At 44.5% G+C, this 19,967-nt stretch overlaps 1 protein-coding gene across 1 annotated transcript in view; it reads right to left on the bottom strand.

Moving 5' to 3' along the window:
* The window catches only part of IDE (insulin degrading enzyme), a 144,275-nt gene that overhangs the window by 117,889 nt on the left and 6,419 nt on the right, over positions 1–19,967 (bottom strand). The gene's annotated exons all lie outside the window — the stretch shown is intronic.

Below are 19,967 nucleotides of genomic sequence, written 5' to 3'. Positions count from 1 at the left end.
CAAAGCTAATTGCTTTTTCTTAACAGCCTGATAGGAGGAGGGAAAGCATTAATTCCCTTTCAAATGAATAAGACACACAAATACAGATTTTAATTTTTTTTTGGGGGGGGGAATGTTATGATATCTTGGTACCTAGCTTATATACCAAATCTTTCTATTGTTGTAAGGGACTTGAAACACTGGAAGCTGCAGAACTGTCTCTTTCAGAAAGTGTTTGGTGTATTGTCAAATTCTGGCACCAGAAACTTAATGGACATTAAGAACTCTCCAGGGCCTAGGATCCGTTTTCTTGCACCACATGTCTGTTAACACTGACTAGATTTTAGCATGATCTTCCAAGACTGTTCAAAAAATCATTTACTAACTAAAATTCAACCAAAAGACCTGATCCCACAACTGTATATTGGAATGGCCTAAGCCAAATATGGGAGGCTTGTGCAAGCCTTTCACCCTAACGACTTCATTTTCCCTATGGAGTTCACACGATCAGTATGAACAAACAAACTGGAACAGCCAGTACCTGAGGAGGGTCGCAGCCATAAAATCATGCCAGAATCTGTGCTTCTTGGCTTTATCGTCTTTGAAACTGTCTCCTCTACCTTAGCTATTTGGTTTCCCCTGGCACAGGCACAGGCTGCTTTCCTGGTAACTGAGAGCCTTAACAGCTGTATGAATTTTATGGACTGCTTGCATGCTCTCTTTCTAAAGTACGCCTCAGAGCCTTGTTCTCTTTCGTTTGCAATACTGGCATGGCAGATCATTGTTTCATTGGTCCTGGTGTCCGAAGGTCACAACAGAAAGCTGAATAGGATGAAAAATCCGTATGCAGAACCTGTCTTGTCTTCTGTGTCCGTGTCTCTTCTCCCACTAGATGGCTCTAACACTAAAGCATTAGTCCAAAGCTCAAGTACTGGCCACTAACCAGGAGTTAGAAATAAGCATTTTGCCAAGCTTTTTGTCAAGCGTCTGTTAAAAGAACAGGTTTCAAAAACTAATATCGAATTTATGCTTCCACGAGGATAATTCTATATTCAAACTTGGGCGAGGGATTGTTTTATGAAGAGCTTCATTTGAGAAAAATGTGATCCAACCTATGTCTTGAGGTTTGCTGCAGGGCCGATAGACACTCTCAGTAACTAAATTCTTGTTCTGACCTGCTGTCTGGGTTCCCCACCACATGGGCATTGCCCAAAGTAGAAAGCAGTGCCTATTTGTTTTGGTATATTGTACAAGGTATGATAGAAGGTGAAAAGTAGGGTAAGAAAAATAAAGCAAGAGTTGTTTCTTGTACGTGGTCACTGGATTTGCAGGTGTAACCCAGAGGGAAGAAATGGCATGGTCCAGACTAGCTCACATGATGGTTTGAATTTGTCTTGTTATAAGGCATCCTTTATAAGAAGAATAGGAAGCCATTTCCACAGAATAAATAACAAGGTCGTACCCTGACTGAATTAGTCCAGCTCAGCACGAGGGAGAGTTGTGGTGACTGGGGCTGTAGTATATGGCCGTGTTCTAATTAACCTGATGAGTTTTTTCAGATTCTGGATTAGTGGCCAAGTGGGACAGCTCTTGATTTAACGAAAAACCCAGGTAGGATGAATGCGGCGTGGGGAAATGAAATGAGGAAAAATAGGAGTTTAAATGCATGTAAAGGGCGAATGCAGAGAGAGCGATAAGAGAGCCTTGGGAAGCACAATCAGAGCCACCAGCTTGCTTTTCAAGTGAAAAATGAGCAGTTAGGAGGAAGTGGAGGAAAGGAAACTTCCTGCTTCCTCTTGGAAATGGGGGAGCTATGGCACTTGCTGCATCGGAGTTGTTGGGGGACGCAATGTTTGTTTGAAGAGAGACTAAGCTGACTGGCTGCTATTGATGGCTGGTTTTATTCTGGGTATCAGAAGCAATTGTGGGGCTAGAGAGGAGTGAGAAGTAGGTGCATAGTCTGCCTTTCTTTTTTCTGTTAGGTGCAGTCTTTTTTCTGTTAGGTGTCAGTCACCGTTGCAATCATCTTTTGATTGCAAGAGGAAGCCTGTAACTCTTTAGGGTGATAAAAATAAAAACAAAGCTAGAAGGAACTGGAAAAATAAAACTAAAGTTTAAAATTCCTTTTCCATCAAAAGGAGATTGAAGAGAAAAGAGTTCTAATGTTTCAGAGCATTAAAGACAGGAAAAAAGAAATAAATTTTAAAATATATAGTTGGTAAATATATGCTTTTTAAACAAGTGTTTACAACCATTTGACTACTATTTTTTTCTTTCCCTGTTAAAAACTACTTTTTATGGTAGAGGGCAATGCTCTATAAACTGCACGCCCACCCACACAGCTACTTTATAAAGTTAAGTAACAATAAATCATGCTAGGCTTTGCATTAGTAGTCTTTATGTGACATAGTATTATAGGTGAGATGTAGACCACCTAGTAAAGTAGGCCGTTCTTGTTGGTTGAACGCAAACTCAATCCACAGCAGCATTGCTATGCTCAATCTTGAAAATGTTAGAAGTATGAACACAGCGAAGCGATGTGAATGTTTAAATCCCTATGTTCAGTATACTTCTAAAATTATCTTTGGTTCCCTAGTAAAGGGTCTAGCTACGGAAAGGGAGGGCACATTATAGCTACACAAGTGCTCTTCAGACAGATAAAAAGGAGCAAATGCTTGGTCCAGCAGTCTCTCGTCAGGGAAGAAGTTAGAAACAAGCTGCCATTTTTATAAGAGGTCTGAAAATTGTTCTAGATTTCTAAAACTTTATGAGAAGACTCTCAGTTTTTAGGTGGCACAAAGTTAGATTTTGTAAAATAATGGAGATTAACTGGATTGTTTCCTTTTTCTCCAACATATTAAATCTATATAAATGTTCCCTTGACTTCCTTAGTTATACTTGAAATGCTTTTGTGACTCTTGGTCTGTTCATAACCTAAGCATTGTAATTCAAAGAATGAGGCACAGTAACTAAAACTTTGAACTTGACTAGTGCATTTTCTTTATTAAAAATGACCGAAATGTAAGAATGAAATAAACAGAAATATGACATAAAAGTACATTAAATTTTTTCAGATCTTTCCAGATGTAATCATCTACAGTTGTTGATAACATATATATAGTTTTGACTATAATTTTATTCTGACAACGTCCAGAGCATTAAAGCTACTATGTGAAGATTTTTTTCGTGTGATAAGAAATTGTATTTTCATCAGCAGAAGTTAATTTTTAAAAAGTATCTTTTTTTTTGCCTAATTAGCACAGAAGTTTTGCAAAGTGAAAAATAACAATTAGCAGGAAATAAAATATGCTCTTTGAGCATTTATGACAAATATTAAACAAAACAGATTAAATACATGGTAAGATACTTCTCCCCAGCCATTCGAGTAATAATAGTGAATGCGGCTTCTCAGAGGACCTATCTCCCCACTGCACAAGTCCAGTCTTACATGGGGCTAATTCTGCTACAGTCACTTGATTTATACTAAATTAATAAGGTGAAGGATCAGATTCTCCGTTTTCCAAAGCACATACTGAGTTGATAATGATGCTTAAAAAACCAAAAAAAATCTAAGGCCCTGTTTGGTCTCTACGGCCAAAAGATTTCATGGCATTTAGAAGGGTTTGTCTAGGCAAGCCTGGAAGTTGTTTTCATCCCTAATTCCGTATGTTCTTTCACGGGTTCTTCAAGCATACCTACTTCCCCTACTTTGTAAAATGACTTTGGCATCTTTCAGGATAGGTATAAAGTTATTGTTCTGCTGTTAAAAGACTAGACCCAATGTCCGCTGAAGCTAGCACTGACTGTCGTGGCCACTGTATCATGCCAGTGTCCTCAGGCGTAGTGTGTATCACGGGATTCAAACCTCCAAAGGATGGCACAGATATCCCCCGGCTTCCGGAACACAACTTCATGCTGACTCTGAGCACCACTACTCCACTTTGGAATTAGAAATTTGTAAACATGTTTCGGAGGGAGTAAATTCCAAATTTTTTTTTTTTTTGACACAGAAGAGCTTAAGTAACGCCTGTCATATGTAAAGACTGTTTGGGGAAATGTTTTTTCACATTTCAATTAGCTTCCCCTAATGCTCGAACCAAAACATTAGCGGCATTATCATTATGTTCAGAAGCTAAAGGAAGCAAAGTAGTGAATCGCTTATCATTTGTTATAGCCACCGTCTTCTATGACTTAATTAAAATATGACATTAATTTCAAAACCATTCAGCTATAGATATATATTCAAATGGTTATAACATAATAATGATAGGTGCCAAAATTTTGCTCATTCACTCTAACAGTTTATTTTAGGAAACTCAGTCCAGCAGGATGAACCTTGAATATACAGATTAATGCAAGGAAGGAAATTTTATGATGTCTGTTAGTTAATACAGAAGCCAATCTTATTAATCATGGATTTACAGAGGGCTGTTTTATTAGATGTTAACCATAGCTTATGTTGACAATTGATTTTCATTGTAGGACAACTAAATTTATTATTTGTAATAAGATAAAGATAATTAAATTGGCTTTATAAAGGTTACTATCATAAATGTTAGTACCTGTGAATAGCAAACATAAAACTGCTTTAGCAATGAAAATTCAGTTAAGTGATAGGTGCTTTCTTTCCATTACGTTTAATAGTCCCTGAACATTTTTAGCCTGCGTTTTATTTTCCAGAGTTTATATCTACCCCTGTGAAAAACTGTTGGGGTTGAAGCCTCACTTTCAGTTTATTTTCTTAAATAATAAAACAGGATCAAAACATTTTAAAGTTACAGAAGTAAAACAAAACAAAACAAAGCACTAAGTACAAACATATTATGCAATGGAGTTTTGTCCTGTCATTTCTCAGATTTGACATTAAATTATTCAGAATAGTATGCTGAAAAAGATGTTGGATCTACAATAAAATCTGACTTTCAAGGGTTTTTAAGTATTAAAAAGTAATTATTAAGGAAGTTAACTTGGACCTTGCAAAAATGAGAGTACTTGGAACCTACTTAATATTTTTTAATTGTATTGTTTTTATGATATGTATCTCTCCGTCCCTTAATCATCCATCCATCTGGGTACGATCTTTTGAAAATGTGGAGGAATATAGCAAATATTAGAGACCTTGGAAAAGCACCTGAAGTAGTATCTTCAAACCTAGTGACAGTACATTCCTGAGCTTTGACAACGTGAGAACTACCCAGTACAAACGTAATTCTATCAGAACGCTCACAGTATATTTTTACCATACTATTAATTTTTGGTTTCTAGTTCTAATTTGCCACAACATTACAGGCCTGTCACTTGTCATTGCTGCTTTGGTGCTTTGGACCAGTAATGAAAGGAAAGAGGGAGTACTTTAGGAAGACACTTTTAAACTGTGGTGTAAGACTGAATATTTGATAGCTTGGGGTTTTTTAATGAAATACACTTAGCTGCAGGATCTTTGTATTATTACAGCTAACTGTGATTAGTTCTTGTATGATTTTGCAGCTCGTGGAAAGAAGGGTTAGCTAGATGGCAGAGTACAGAGGAAGTGAGCAGCACGTCACAAGAGGTACAGTTTACCAGAGATGTCAGGCTGCTGGTTGCTGGGCTGCGACATAAATGCCAGCCCAGTGTGTCTGTAGTATTCAGTTTATAACATGACAAATCAGCTTGGTGCCCAGAGCAAAAAGCACTGAAATTCTTTGTAACTTAAACTGGTGGCCGGTTTCCCTATGGCATTGTTACCGGTGCAGCTTTCTCCAAGAGAAGAGCTATAAAACACTTTGGGCCCACGGTATGCTTTGTTGTTCGTGTGCGGACTCTCCTGATGATCTGACCCCAGAGCTCTTCGCTGCTTCCTCCAAGGGTAAGTACGGATCTTGCACTGCCAGGATCCAAGTATTACAGAGCAATTCCTTATCTCTGTGGCATTCCTGCTGTGTGAACAGCCACAGAAACCCGGTCAGAAGTGAGTACCCACTCTGAGTGAAAGCTAACACATGGGTGCTGGCAATTCATGCTGCCATGCTTTGAGGACTGACTACCTCTGCTGCCTACCTGCCCTGCTAACAAAAGCTGCTGTCAAAGCACAGCCCATGTATCCCTTCCTATGCCACCACGCTTTGGATTTTGTCGTATTCATGGAGCTGCAATTATTTCCACTTGCATTTTGAGGAGCCCAATCTCAAACCCAGCTGGAGCTCGGTGTGGCAGAAGGTGGGGTTTCAGCCCTCACCACCTCTTCAGCAGCCACGGTTGATTTTGATGGAACGCAGAAGTTGAGGTGAAGCTTTGGTGGGGATTATCGTCTTGTGCTCAAGCCATCTCTTGGCAGCAGGTTTTCCTCCCAAAGCAAAGCATGGCCTGGATTCACCCTATGTATGTTTGTTCAGGCACCTAAATGGAGGTACCTAAGTGAGAACCCTCTCATACCCTGCTCTCTCCAAAGTCAGGGGAGAGAGACGGGAACCTCAGAGGATGATTCCTTGCTAGGTGCCCTGCTTGTTTCGAAGGAGGCAATGATTTTAACTTGGATGCTACAAGTGCATAGATTAATCTGGGATAAGCATCATTCACTTTGAATTTTCCTATTGCGTTTTCTTAATGTTAAAGACATTTATTGAAACATAAAATACAGATGCTTTGGCTGAATTTTGACTCTTCACAGCTACCTCACGCTGTACTGCTAGCCACCTTCAGGTCATTATAAATAGCACTTTCTGATTCTCTGTGTGTGCATTTGTAGTGAAGGTGCTGAAGCCATTGCAAGAATCTGATATTCCTGACTTTAATACATTACTTAATCTGCTCAGGACTAAGCCAAGGCAGACTCATTCTTCAGGCAGTTTCTATTTTGATGTAGTATTTACTTTAAATGAAAGGCCGTGATCCTGTTCAAAGACATGATTTCCCCCCTCTCCCCTGCTGTCATTAGAGTCAGATAACAGGAAGAGGCAGTAAGATAACTGCCACTTATTTGGATTTCACTGAAGCTTTCAGGCAGAAACGGGGACGCCAGCCAGAGCCAAATCAATTCATTTGAATGATTTGCTGATTATCTGTGTTAGTTATTCCCTGATTATCTTGCCTGATGTCCAGGAGTAGCTCTTTGCCTTTGGGCTTGGGTTGGCTGTTTATTTTAACCTATTATTTCTAGGGAATATTCTGCATCACGAGTCGTGCACGCCAGTCTGTAGAGACAAGAATAATTGGCACTGGAAAAACTGAGGACTGGTATGTTAATAATTGATTGACAGAAAAAAACTCGATCATAGTTTTTCATGGGGACATCTTAACTTGTTAGTGAAAGAGGTCTAATAAAGTGGCCTTTGATAGCTCCTTTCAAGACTATGGCTTGAACATTCGGATCACTGCTTTTCTGTCATAATTAATATTTAAATTATGGACATTCCAAGAGCTCCCCGCCAAGACACACTGAACAGGGCACTATGCAGATCATACCTGCGGGAGAATTTAATCTAAGAGACCGGTCAGGGAGCAGGTGAACACACAGAGACAGGCATGGATGCAGTGACCTGCGCTCCAGCAGCAGCATGCTGTGGCAAAGGTAGGTGTCCAGGTCCCCAGTTTCCAGTCCAGAGTCGCTGGGCCACGGTCTTCTCCCTCCCCTGCCTGGCAGCACAGTGCTGCTGTAGTCACTGCTGCATCCCTCGCTGGGAGTTCATGTTCTCCATCCCAGTAGCACTCAGACAAAAAAAGAGAACCAGTGCTGCTCCTAACGTTGACTTGAATGTAAGCTTTCCTTCCACAGAGCCTACCGTCATACAAGACAAGGGACTATAGCAACATTTAGGAAATTGGAGTTAACAACATTGAGATGCTAAAGTTAAAGTACTGTGTGATGGAGCTAGAGTAGCAGAAGGCTAATTCGGTCAGATTGCGCGGTCTGACCTTCTCCCTCCTGCAACCAAAGGGTCTGAAAAATTCTTCAAAATCCAGGGAAACATCCTATACTTTGGGGCTTCTGGCAAAGAGAAAATGAAGCCTCTGAATTCGATCCTCTTGCATGGCCATTACCTTCCCGGTGAGGCAGGCCCTTAGCCAACAAACAGACTGTTTTCTGGCTTTTAACTACGTGCATTTTAACAACATAATGCAGGTAAACATATATAGCTTTCTCCAAAATGGAAATAAATCACTTGATTCTATTCATTACTTTGCCTGAGTGAATTTGTCTGCAGTGACTAAGGCAGTTAGCACATGGTCTGAGCTAATGCAGGAGAAGTGGGGAAACAGAGCTGTGACCAAAATGAGATGCTGTCATTCTGAATGATGCAGAAAGAAACCTCAATGACAAAGCAATACAGATGAAATCAGATTACATGTTTTGCAGCCACACATACAGAACAAGAAACAAAAGCAACTCATGATGCTATCAGAATTACAGGCCAGTTTTCCCGCCATCCCTCCCTCCCGGACTGGAGCAACTGGTGCAGCCTGTGGGGTGAGGCTCCCTGCCTGGGTGAGAGCAGCGGCCACAGGGCCAGGGCTCGCTCCCCGCCTCGCCGGCCTGCCGTCCTCTCCTTTCTAACTGTGTGTGCATGTACGGCTCTGCTCGTTTCGCTCATCAGTCAAGACAAATTGAGAAGTCTGAGGAGAGACTGATAAACCAGCAATTACGGAGCAAAGTCAACAAGAAGAGCTGGCACCAGGTAGACCAGTGGGAGCGTTTGTTCAGGGAGGGGAGAGAGCTCCAAGAGCAGATACAACTTTCATAGCACAGATAACGAGTTTCCTCTTGACATCAGTCCCCAATGAAGTTGATCCAACCTGTAATATCTGCGAAATCAAACTTTTGGCTGGGCCAACAAACCTAGCCATCCGGAAGCCTTAAAATATCCCATTTCAGTCGTACACTTTGCTGAAAACTTCATGTATTAACATCAGCTGGATCAGATCTGATAAAAAATGTCCAAAGAGGAATTCAGAAGTGTCAGAGTCAATTTTCAGCTTAAAGATTAATTTTTTAAACTTACAGGCATCTATTGACATCTGTGTGTCTCATTAGGGGAGGAACATTAGAGCTGCTCTGCTAAGACAGGCCATTAACTCCAATGTCTTCTTCCTGCCTGTGACCAAAGAGGCTACTGAGGGAACTGTGTGAGAAACAGGCACAGAGAGAGAAATCCTTTCCTGCCTTCATCAAACAGCAGTGTAAGGGCTTCCTGAGCCAGACGCTGTGAGCAAGCTACTATGTTTAATATTCATCAATGTACCTATCCTCCATTAATTTGTCTTCTCCTTTTCTGAACCCATTTGTACTTTTGGCATCCAGCGCTTCCCATGGCAACAAGTTCCACAATTTAATTATGCGCTGTGTGAAAAAGTACTTCCTTTTGTTTGTTTTAAACCTACTAAAACAGAATTACAGGATGCACAACAGAATTGCACGGGCAGACTTAAATGGGAAGATAATGTGGAACGACAATGGAAAATCAGTCTCAGCGCAGAGAACTGGAAACCGGCTTTGTTTTTGCTTTACTCTGACCACCAGTACGGGGTTAGTTAGTACTTCCTATCGTTCCTCTCCCTGTCATAAATAAGCCAATTTACCTGATTAGTGCAAAGAGTTAGAAAACAATCTGAGCTCCCTATGAAAACGGCAATGTTTGTCAGAAAGGCGAGGTCCGCCGTCTTCCTCTTCTCTTAGGGCGGAAGAGACGCGCTGACTGCTGCGCTGGGCAAGGAGGGCCTCTGAATTTGCATTTGAATTTCCCAGGTGATGTGACGGTTAAAAATGTCAATACGATTTGAGGCTCTCGTGGGGATGCACCACAGGGAAAGAGCGAGCGAGCCTCTCTTCTTGGAACTGACACGCGATAGCATCTGGAAAAGGTGAGCGCAGTTCTCCACACCTCGTTACCAGGAAGACAAGCTGGAGGAAATTCAGAGAAGAAGAGCCAACTGTAGCTATATGCTTGGAAGAATTGGCTGATGAGAAAAAATACAAAGAACTGACAGCATAGAGTTTGCTATGCAACACTTAGGGAGTAAGATGACATAATAACTGTTAACTAATGTTTTAAGTGTAAACCTGCAGGAATGAGAGGAACTAGGTTAGTGTGGGACAAGAGAGTAGCATAAGCAATAACGGGCTTAGCAGAAAGAAGGTGTAATAACAATACTTCATCATCCCTGCCTTTCCCCCTGGCTGGGTTTGACCTGGGCGTTCCAGGTCTCAGCACGTAATGTTTGCCAGGAGCACACAGGTTATGGTGCTCTTGCCCAGTGGAGAGAAGTGTGGGCACAAAGTCGTCAGTGCCATTGCCCGCACTAGGAAGGGGGGCTTGAGCCACCTACTCGTGGTCCAGCAGAAAGGCCCGGTTGGTGCCGTTGGAGTCATTGCTCTGCATGTCCCAAAAGCAGACAGAAGCGCTGTTCATGTCGCATTCGCGCTCCTGTCTGTGGCAATGCCGGCAGGACCTTGACCTTGGCTCAGGCGTTCTCTGGAGAAAACACATCCCTGGGTCTAAGTTAGGGTGTGGGCAGATATGGAAAGATTAATCCTGTTTGGGCTTTATCCATAGGTCTCTGTGTACTCCTAAGAAGCTATTCATTCGTGAAACCCACAGTCAGGGAGAGTGATGTGTCCAAAGGCCATACGTGAACTAAATATGAAGAAAACTGGAAAATGCAACTGCAACATGGAATGAAAATCCAACAGGCAGAAAATGAAAGAGCATCGGGTTGCAACAGATGTAACTGCAGCAGGGTCTTGAGGAGGGCGCGCTGCGTGGCAGAGCTGGCCAACATGACTTCCTTCTGCTACTTTCTGTGATTTTATGGTTATCTAGAGCATCCTGGCTCTTTAGGAATTTACTCTTCAGTGATACAGACAGAGGCTTTGGCAGGCTGTGGTGCTCTCTCCCGAACAAACCCGTTTATCTATAGAACACACACATCCTGGCTAACTGACTTTAACATACATTCTTACAGTTTAATATTTTACAGGTGTCAGATGGGTGCTATGAAGGCTACATAAAGAGCAATGTCATGTCTCCCAATAGATCCAGTCCTGAGGTGAAATGGAACATAATTTGAGAGAGACAAAACCAATAGAAAAGCAGCTTGGGAAGCCACAGAAATGAAGTGATGCAGCGAGGGCTTGGTTTAGGCACATCCAGAATTAAAATGCTTATTTTTCTTTAAAGGTAGACTGTTCTGACTTGACTCTGTAATTATGGCCCAACTAAACCTGCCTTTACTTAATGGTCAAATTTTCAGTGCATCTGAGACTATAGAAGACCTCCTTTCTTCAAGAACAAATCTCCTAGAAGGTAACGTAATGGCAAAAGTCAGGCAGGGTTCCCCCAGTTCCTCCCAGGCTGTCAGATGTTCTTCAAAGAATGCCTTCAGTTTAAATTGGTTATATCACGTTAATTAATCCTGAAACTTTAATTTGCATTACCTTTTTAAGAAAATTACTGAAATTGTATATTTTTCCTAAAGTCAGATTACACAAATTTAAAACACACAGCTACACAGAGAGCAGTGTAGAATCTGTTCTAAAAGGAAGATATTTCTCCAGTTAATTTCTAGTACATGTTGGTAATATTATACGAGGAATCGTTTTGGTCTATTATGATTCTGCAATTAGTGGGTCTCTGCCACAACCTACAGTGTCTCTGAAGTGTCTGTCCTGGTGAGCAGTCTGCTTTCTGCATCTCCTACCCAGATGTTCTACACATCCAGTGAGTCTGAACAGATTTCAAAAATCCCATTTTTGTTCACATGCCGATTATATATCTTTGGCTGTACCCTGACATGTGAAGAACCGCGTGGATTGGCATGTCACCCATATGCATAATGTTTCTCCTTGCTCACTGTATGAGTGACCCCTGCAAACTGCACTGCCTGTTGCTGCCTTGGAGTCCCTGGAAGCAGACATGCATTTGAACGGTGGGGATTTGCTGACTGTGCTGGGGAGGGGGAGCCCCGATGCGGTGCTCCTTCTCCAGGCACTTCCTGCATGTGCCTGCTCCAGCAGATGTAGGTGCAGAAGCGCGGACTGTAGATCTGCCTCTGAATTACTCTGCTAATTCAGCAGCTGAGCTGAACATCTATGAGGATGCAGCACTAAGCTCTGGGTTGAAGTCCAGCTGCCTCTTCTCAGCAGCTATGTATCACCTGTCTGGCCGCTGAGGGTACTATTCAGACACTTATTTACATCTTTTTATAGCAATTTTGCTGTAATGTTTTAAAGCAAGCATTTTAAAATAAACAAAGTATGGTTAGAGATCAAGATTTGGATTAGCATCTGCATCGGGTTTGGCTCTGATGTCATGGTTTGACTTCAAGGAAACATCTGGGCTATGGTTTAGATTCTGCAACACTAAAACTCCTATGTCTGCACCTACAATTTCAGGGCCAGTGCTGGGATGAGGTAAGATTATGAGATGGTCAAACTAAGGAAGGATTGAGAAAGAGCAGATGTTCTGAAGTTAGTCAAACCCAATCCTTAAAGTATTAGGAAAGAACTGTAATGTTTTGAATACAGATTTTACAGATATATACAGATTTTATATCGGCATATTTATTTTCATGTCAAGCATGATTTATTTTTTGTTTTGCTTTTACCAAAAGTACTATAAGTACAAGTTGTGGTGTGGATACTGCCATCCCAGCATATATTGTTGTCCCAGTTTCCATTCAGGAGTAATTACATTTGGTAGAAAGCACCTTGCTATCGGCCTGACTTCATGCCTACCAGGAGAGCTGTACTCTCAGCTGCACAAGCATTTCAGCAGGTTTCCATGACCAGCACTGCTGACACAGAGAAGCAAAGCGGAGAAACACGATAGCTCAACCAAGACACATTTCCCAACCAGACTCCAGGGAAGAAAAATAAAAAAACCCAAAAGGCTATGAAATAAACTCACAGAGCATGGGAAAGCCTGCAGCTTTGCAAAAGCATTCCCCTTATTTCCAGACTCTGAAGGGACTTGAACAGTGACTTGCCTGACAGGTGATTATTGCTGGAGAGGGTGAATGAAACCAGACATGGCAAAGACCCACTCAGGATGCTCACCTACACCTTCCTCTGAGCCAGCTTGAGCTCACATCGTTTTAGACAGCCAACAGTGAATACACAGCTGAAGCAAGGCTCTGTTTATTAAATGATGCATGCTTTCAGAACAGTAAAAATAAAATAACTTTCCAGGTTGGATGTCAATCGCTCCTATATCCCACACATTGAATGGAAGCCCTTACCCTCCACTTCATCTAGGGAAAGCATCCTGGTTTTACTTTATTTCTCAAATCACGTGGGTTTCCTCTCTGCTCCATGATATCAGGATTGGCATTATCAGGGGCCAAGCCAGAGCTCTTGGCAGAACTGAACAATTCAGAAGTCAGTCCTTCCCGATTCTGCACCTGGAGTGGGGCAAACCGTGCAAAGACCAGCTTAGCTGTGCTTCCAGAGGATGTGGCATCCTCCTGAGTTCCTGTCACAAAGGGTGCCAAATATTCTCTCTGTAGCTGACAGTGCCGCTAGTACTCTGGGACACTGAGATTTTGCCACTATTAGGAAACTCTGGAGTGTCAGACCTCGCAGTAAGTCTCCTGCCACCTCTGGTGTGAACTAACAGTGTAATTGGCGCAATAAGGTCCCCTGGACTCAGAGACTCGAGGCTGGGTACAGTCTGCGACTGATGCTGCCGTGCTTCATCAGTCGATTCGGGGCTATGCATTAGGGAGATCTCAGCTCAGGGGCAGGAGCAAGAGGGGGAGATATCTGCCTTAGGGAAAAACGATTCTTCCCTTCATTTCTGCCATTTAATATTGTACTTTATGAGATATTTCCATGTGCAACCGTCAAGGCATATTCTGTCATTCTGTTATGAAAAAATACATGATTTGCCTATGAAAATCATCAGCTTCAACGGACTCCAAACCCATTACACAAGTTCTGAATTTGTCTCTAAGGCAATTCCTCCTCTAGCCTTTTAGTGCCAATTCTACCCAAGTATTTTGGCTCCTACCCATGGAAATGAAGCCTTTGAAGAGTTTCTGCACCTGAGAGTCTAGCAATCTATTTTTCAGATGAGGACAGATTTCAGATCCATCCTTCTAACTCCACTGTTAAACAGCCATTAATAGTTAGCTAGATTGTTATTGTAAGCTTCTATATTTGACTATTAACAGCAACTGCATGTGCCTATCAGCTCCAGATAAAACAAACCTACCTAGGGATTGATTTTATGATGCCAAAATGATAAAGTTTGCTAAAAAATGTAGAGTGAATGTGTAAACTCTGGAAAACATTAACAAAAATAACTAAGCAACACTCCCTATTCATACCTAAATCCTACTGACATCAAATTTAGCTGTGTGTACTTTGGACCCATTGGAACTGTTACAGTGAAAAATCTTGCTGCACAAGTCCTCTTCGAAACGTACAATATTTTGTATTCTGATTACTCTGAAAAAATGATGTTTTGTCATCACTGTAGTTTAGGCAGATTCTCCATTGTCTGGTATCTTGTTCTAGTCGTTTATATCAACACAGAGTGGGTGTACGGTAGCCAGCAGTCTGTGTTAGCAGCGTTTTATATTCAGTTTGCACTTACGTAAATGATTGTGCAAGATGTGAGAGACAATCTAGCCTCTGGGAATTTTATGTGTTTTTGGGTGTAATCTTTATGTGTGTAGCCAACACATAAGAATATAGAGAAGTTTTAACATGTTAGAGTTGCCATCACCCCAAATAAATATAATTAACCAAGCAGCTTTCTGTTGCACTTATAGGCAGGATCCAAAATAGCTCATGGTTTGTGGTGGCAGATATATAGGAAATATGAGCCTGTAAGGAACAATATATTGCTTTGTTTTTCATAGCATTGTTCACCACATTCTCATAATGGTCAGATAAGAAACTCTTCAGGCCAAGGAAGGGTTAGGGAAGTGTATTCCAAAAAACATTAAAGCCTACGTAGTTTCATATGATGCCTCTTTGCAATTCAGAAGAAAACTCTGGTGGATTATGTCATGCTTCAGCTGAATTAAACTCTGACTTAGAGAAGCTGGTGTCACGGTAATCACTAGGACAGCCCAGTCCAGAAAGAAAGTGGTATTAAGCTATGTTTATAATATGGGGCCATGTGTTCCTTCCTTTTACCACAGAGCCATAAATGTTGGATATCCCACTTTGCAAGTCAAGGTGTCCCAGAAGAGATATTAACAATATTGGGGCTGGAGGAAATGGAGGCACCTTACCAATGTGCTCCCCTGAGGGTCTGGCATGTGTTGGCTTGGAAATCCTTGACAAGACTCAAAAGCACCATTAAAGCTTTTCTGTAGCTTTTTTTTTTTTCCTCAGAGCTGGTGACAGCATATAGGAAAAGGGCACTTGCTGGTGGCAGCACATGTCTCATACCCACAAATATTCAGTGTCAAGAAAGAAGAGCTCTTCAAATCATCGGAGAGCCAAGTCAGGCCCACGGGTGGCCTAAACATTCCCGAGGTGTCTGTGTCTCTCTGCAGAGGTTTGGGATCTTTATTTTGCCTGACTGTAAACCACAGCCCTGGGTGGAAGAGCAAAGGAAGGACCAAAGAGGCAACCCCTGGCTGACTTTTTGCTGGACGCTTTCATCTCCTGAAGTTTCCCTTGTGGTGAGGCACCGCAGGTTTTCCATGCAAGGCAAGGATGTCTAAATGCCAGTGAAAAAATCTGCTTTTCTCTAACCCAATGCTCAGAAACAGCTGAACCAGCTTTGCTGAAACCTTAAACATACTCAGCATGAGGCAGATTCCCTCAGAACAGAATTTTTTCCACCTGGATGATTTAAATTTGGCAAAATCATAATCAGATGAATATAGGGATGTAGGATGGAAAATGATAAGCTCCTGCCAGCTCTGCCTAGAATAATAGTTCCTATGTTGTCCACCCCTTTTTAGACCAAGATTTGTCTTGTTCTGCTACATCTAATGAATGCCTTTAAGACTGACCTGCCTTAATGTTTATTACGGTTGTAACTCATTTAGTAAATCAAATCATGACGGTGAGGAGGAGGAAGATGTGAGAAGCGAATATCTAACAGATGAGTTATCTGGAAGACGGCAGCACCAACTGACATCACCCCGCAACGCGCCGTGCCTCTGTCTGGAGCAGTCTGGCTTCCACGGCGCTAGGAAAATCAGAGAGGTGAACTCCCTCCTGTTTCCTCCTTGGAAGGTGTTCAAGGCTGTGGCCTCACCTCTCTTGGAAGAATCTTGAAATATTTTCAGTAATGGGAATGGGTGGAATGGCTGCGGGCTGGATCCTCTTGGAAAGTGCCCTGTAGCATTAGGGGATGACGCTGCTGGTAGCCCGCTGCGGCTGTTAAAAGATGAACTTCGCTGGATTGCTCACTAATTCTGTAGAGCCAAACGCAGTTACTTCAGCTAGGAATGATTAATTTCTGGTGTAACTCTCCTGAAGCCTGCAGTGTCACAGGGGGTGCTATTTTGGGCAAAACTCCCATTTTTGAGAGCAGAAACCGGGCAGATACCATGCCAAAAAAATACGTGTTAGTGGTAACAGAACTTGTGAGGCAAGGAAAGAGTTCTGCGCTTCGAGACTCATTTCACTTACAAATCGCGGAGTAGTTCATGAGTTGCCCGGAATAACCACCCCAGGAATCAGAAATCTTCCGTGGGGCGTTCATCGCAGGTAATCGGGGATGCGGTGGAAATGCCACCTGGCATTTGTCGCTGGTTTTGGAAGCATTCACTTCCTGATTTTCCGACGTTTGGGTCTTTTTGTTTGATTTCTTTGTATTATTTTATTTTAACGCATTTGCCTGACGACAGACGGGCGCAGCCCAGCGCCCCTCCGCCGCTCGCCGCCCCCCCCGCCGCGCCCGCGGTGCCGCCGCCCAGGTGTTTCACGTTAGCGCCGCCCTGTAAAACCCGCTCACGAACACGGTGACACATAAACGCTAAATTAAAGCGGTGCTGCTCCCCCGCCCCGGGGCCGGGGGGCGAGGGAGACCCGGCCACCCGCAGCCGGGCCGCGGAGCGAGGCCCCGACACCGCCTCCGCGGGGATGCCGGCTTCCCGCAGCACCGGGAGGGAGGCAGCGGCGGCCGGCGGGAGGCTCCGGAGCCCCACCAGAGCCCCACCGGAGCCCGGGGGCTGCCCGCTGCCTCCAGTAAGGGCTTCCCTCCTCGCCACCCGAGGCACCTGTGGGACGCCCTCCTTGGGGAAAGCTGCTCCGGGCTCCACGCAGGACGGGGGCTGGAAAGGGAGGGAAATAGGCTCAAAGCAGCCGATGAGCGAGGCTGGGCCGGGCTTAGCACGGGCCGGCGGCACCGTCCTGCGAGGCCGCCGTGGCAACATCACTCGGGGGGCATTTGGGCAGCGGCCGGGGGCAGCCAGGCCCTCGCTGCTTCCCCCGGGGAGCCTGTCCGACCCCGTCCCCGCCAGCTCCCCGGTTTGGGGGACGTACAAAGCAGCATACTTGCACCGGCCTCCCCCAGCCTGAGCTGCTTTTACTGCCCGCTCCGTGGGGAGCGCGTCCCGGGCGGCGGCGTGGGGCCGGGCGTCCCCCCAAGCACCGCCGTCGGGGCTGGCAGCGGGACTGCCTGGAACAAGTGGGGTCCCTGATTTTCATTATTATTTTTCCCTTTAGCTCAGAACTGCTCGAAGGCGGGGGATTTCACAGAAAGTGAAGGGGAGGACAGGGCCCCGAAGTTATTACACAAAATAATGAGTTCTCCAGCCGATCCCTTTGGGCTGAGCTTGTGCCGGTGCGGGGATGCACACATCGCGCCCCGCCGCCCTCCAGAAATCCCCAGATTAGCAAAAAAACTTGGGGGTGTTTCAGGTGCATTCCAAGAAAATTAATAGGAAAGGGGTTTTAATCGGGAAAGGAGTGTATTCTCCCCCCCCCTCCCCCCGCCAGGTTTTTCAGATAAATTGAAGTGCTTTCCAGAGGGAACCTGGAGAAGAAATAATAGAAATATTAAAGTACTGTCTTGGTTGCACTGATCTTGGGGTGTCTACAGCACCTTACCTGAAATGCCCGTTAGACTGTAAAATCCAGTCAAAACTGTATTCGTCGCAGCGATATTGGTAATAATGTATTTTATCCGAAGCTGCATTATCTCCCTCACAACAGAAACTACAAACAAAATGTATGTTCCAAAAGAAAGGGAAAAGGTTTTATTTAATCCAGAAAATAATTAAAATCTCATGTATTTTTATTGGTTTTAGTATCCAGCAGAGTGAAAATATTGAAACTCCGAGACCCCTTGCATTAAAAAGTCACAACTGTTCTATTTTATTAGTTCTGACTGTGTGAAAAAAATTATAAGGACAACATTAAAAAAATCCGGGTTTTAGAGCCCCGAATGGCCATAAAAACAATAAAATCAACTATAAAACCTGCACTAGTGATATTAAAAAATTATGTAGTTCAATAAATGTGACATTTCATGAATGCAGATTTAATAGTCTCCAACCCGTGGAAGGAGGAAGGCTAAGGTCTAACAATTGAATTTGAAAGGGGCGGTGCTGTAGAACTGCAAAATTAAGTGCTTCATTTTTCTTGTTAGGGATTATGCAGTGGTAGTGGAATGTAATAACTGTGCCATTAAAACTTCCTTTTAACAAGGCCTATTGCTTGTATAAAAGTCAGAAAAGAATAATCTCTTCCTCTATTTATTTGTTTTCCAATAATACAGCAAAACATGTTTTTTTTCTTTTCGGTTAAACTTGTTCTCAGGATTTTGAATCGACAGCTTGTAAAATATTGTGGGGGCCCTCCATACTGCTGCCTCGTATCATGCACGTCGTTATTTCAGAGGGCAACGGGTCATCGGTTTACTGTATATTTATTAAGTAAATCAAGCTGCAAATCCAACACTTCCAGATGAAAACATTAGCTAAACCCCTTGGAAAGAGCAATGCCTGGGAGACTGAGCACAGAGAGAAAAAATAATCAAAACTGTCAGCTCGCTTTACGTGTACCTGATATTTACAAGACACAAGACCACGCTTTAAAGGTGAGTTTTGGCATTTATTAACAATGTAAAGAAAAAAAAACCCAACCTCGCTCTATTATTAAAAATATATATATTTCCATTTCACCAACACCCTTTCGTCTTTCTCTGAGCCTCTTAGTTATTAAGATCTTCGTGGGTTTGAACTGGAGACCTTTTTAAAAAAAAGAAAAAAAAAAAAGAAAGTTACACCAGCACCTGCTATTCCTTAACAGCTTTCCGTGCTGGCTGTCAGCTCGGGGGCGTGTGAGGGAGACGGGGGATGGGCGACCTGGTGGGGTCCGCGGACACGCGGGGGGCACCTGCCGTCTCCGCTCCCACGGAGGGGGGGGAAGGCGGCGCCACCCGCTGCCGTCGGGGCGAGTCCCCGGGGGGGTAACGGGGCGCGGGGAGCGCGGGGGTCGCTGCCCACCCCCCAGTCCGGCCAGGAGCAGGGCTCGGCGAGGGGCAGCGCTGCCGCGGGAGCGGGAGCCGGCGGCGCCCGGACGGAGCGTACGTCCCTCCCCGGGGACGGGGGGCAGGAGGATCGCCCGGCGGGTTTTTAAAAATTAAACCGACGGTGCCCAGGTGGCGCTGCCCGGGCCGCCGCACCGCCTTCCCCGCGGGGCTGCCGGGGAGCGGGTCCCCAACGCCGCGCGCCATCCGCCCGCGGGCGGCCACCCCCGCGACGCCCCCGTTTGCCGGCCAGCGCCGGCCGCCGGTGCCCGGAGGGGCGCGGAGCTGTGCGGCGTGATTTCCTGCTCCGCGCCCCGCCGGGCTGTCGGCCTTGTCCTGGGGGACGGGGCAGGGGCCTGCGCGGCCCCGCCGACCTCCGCCCACGCGCGGCCCCCGCTCCGCGGCCGCGCTCCGCCGCCCCTTTCCCCGTCCCCGCAGCCAGGCGGAGCGCCCGCGGGAGCCTTTCCGAAGGCCCGCGGAGCACGGCGGAGAGCCGGGGGGAAGGCGCACCCCTTTCTCTGCCTCCTCCCTCAGCCCGGGGCCGGGCCACGCTGCGGGGGGTCAGCGCTC

Source organism: Calonectris borealis, chromosome 7 (genome assembly GCF_964195595.1).
Source record: "Calonectris borealis chromosome 7, bCalBor7.hap1.2, whole genome shotgun sequence".
In the NCBI taxonomy this organism is placed as follows: Eukaryota; Metazoa; Chordata; class Aves; order Procellariiformes; family Procellariidae; genus Calonectris; species Calonectris borealis.
The sequence above is the reverse complement of the archived record's forward strand: the minus strand, read 5'-3'. Positions and strand labels throughout refer to the sequence as shown.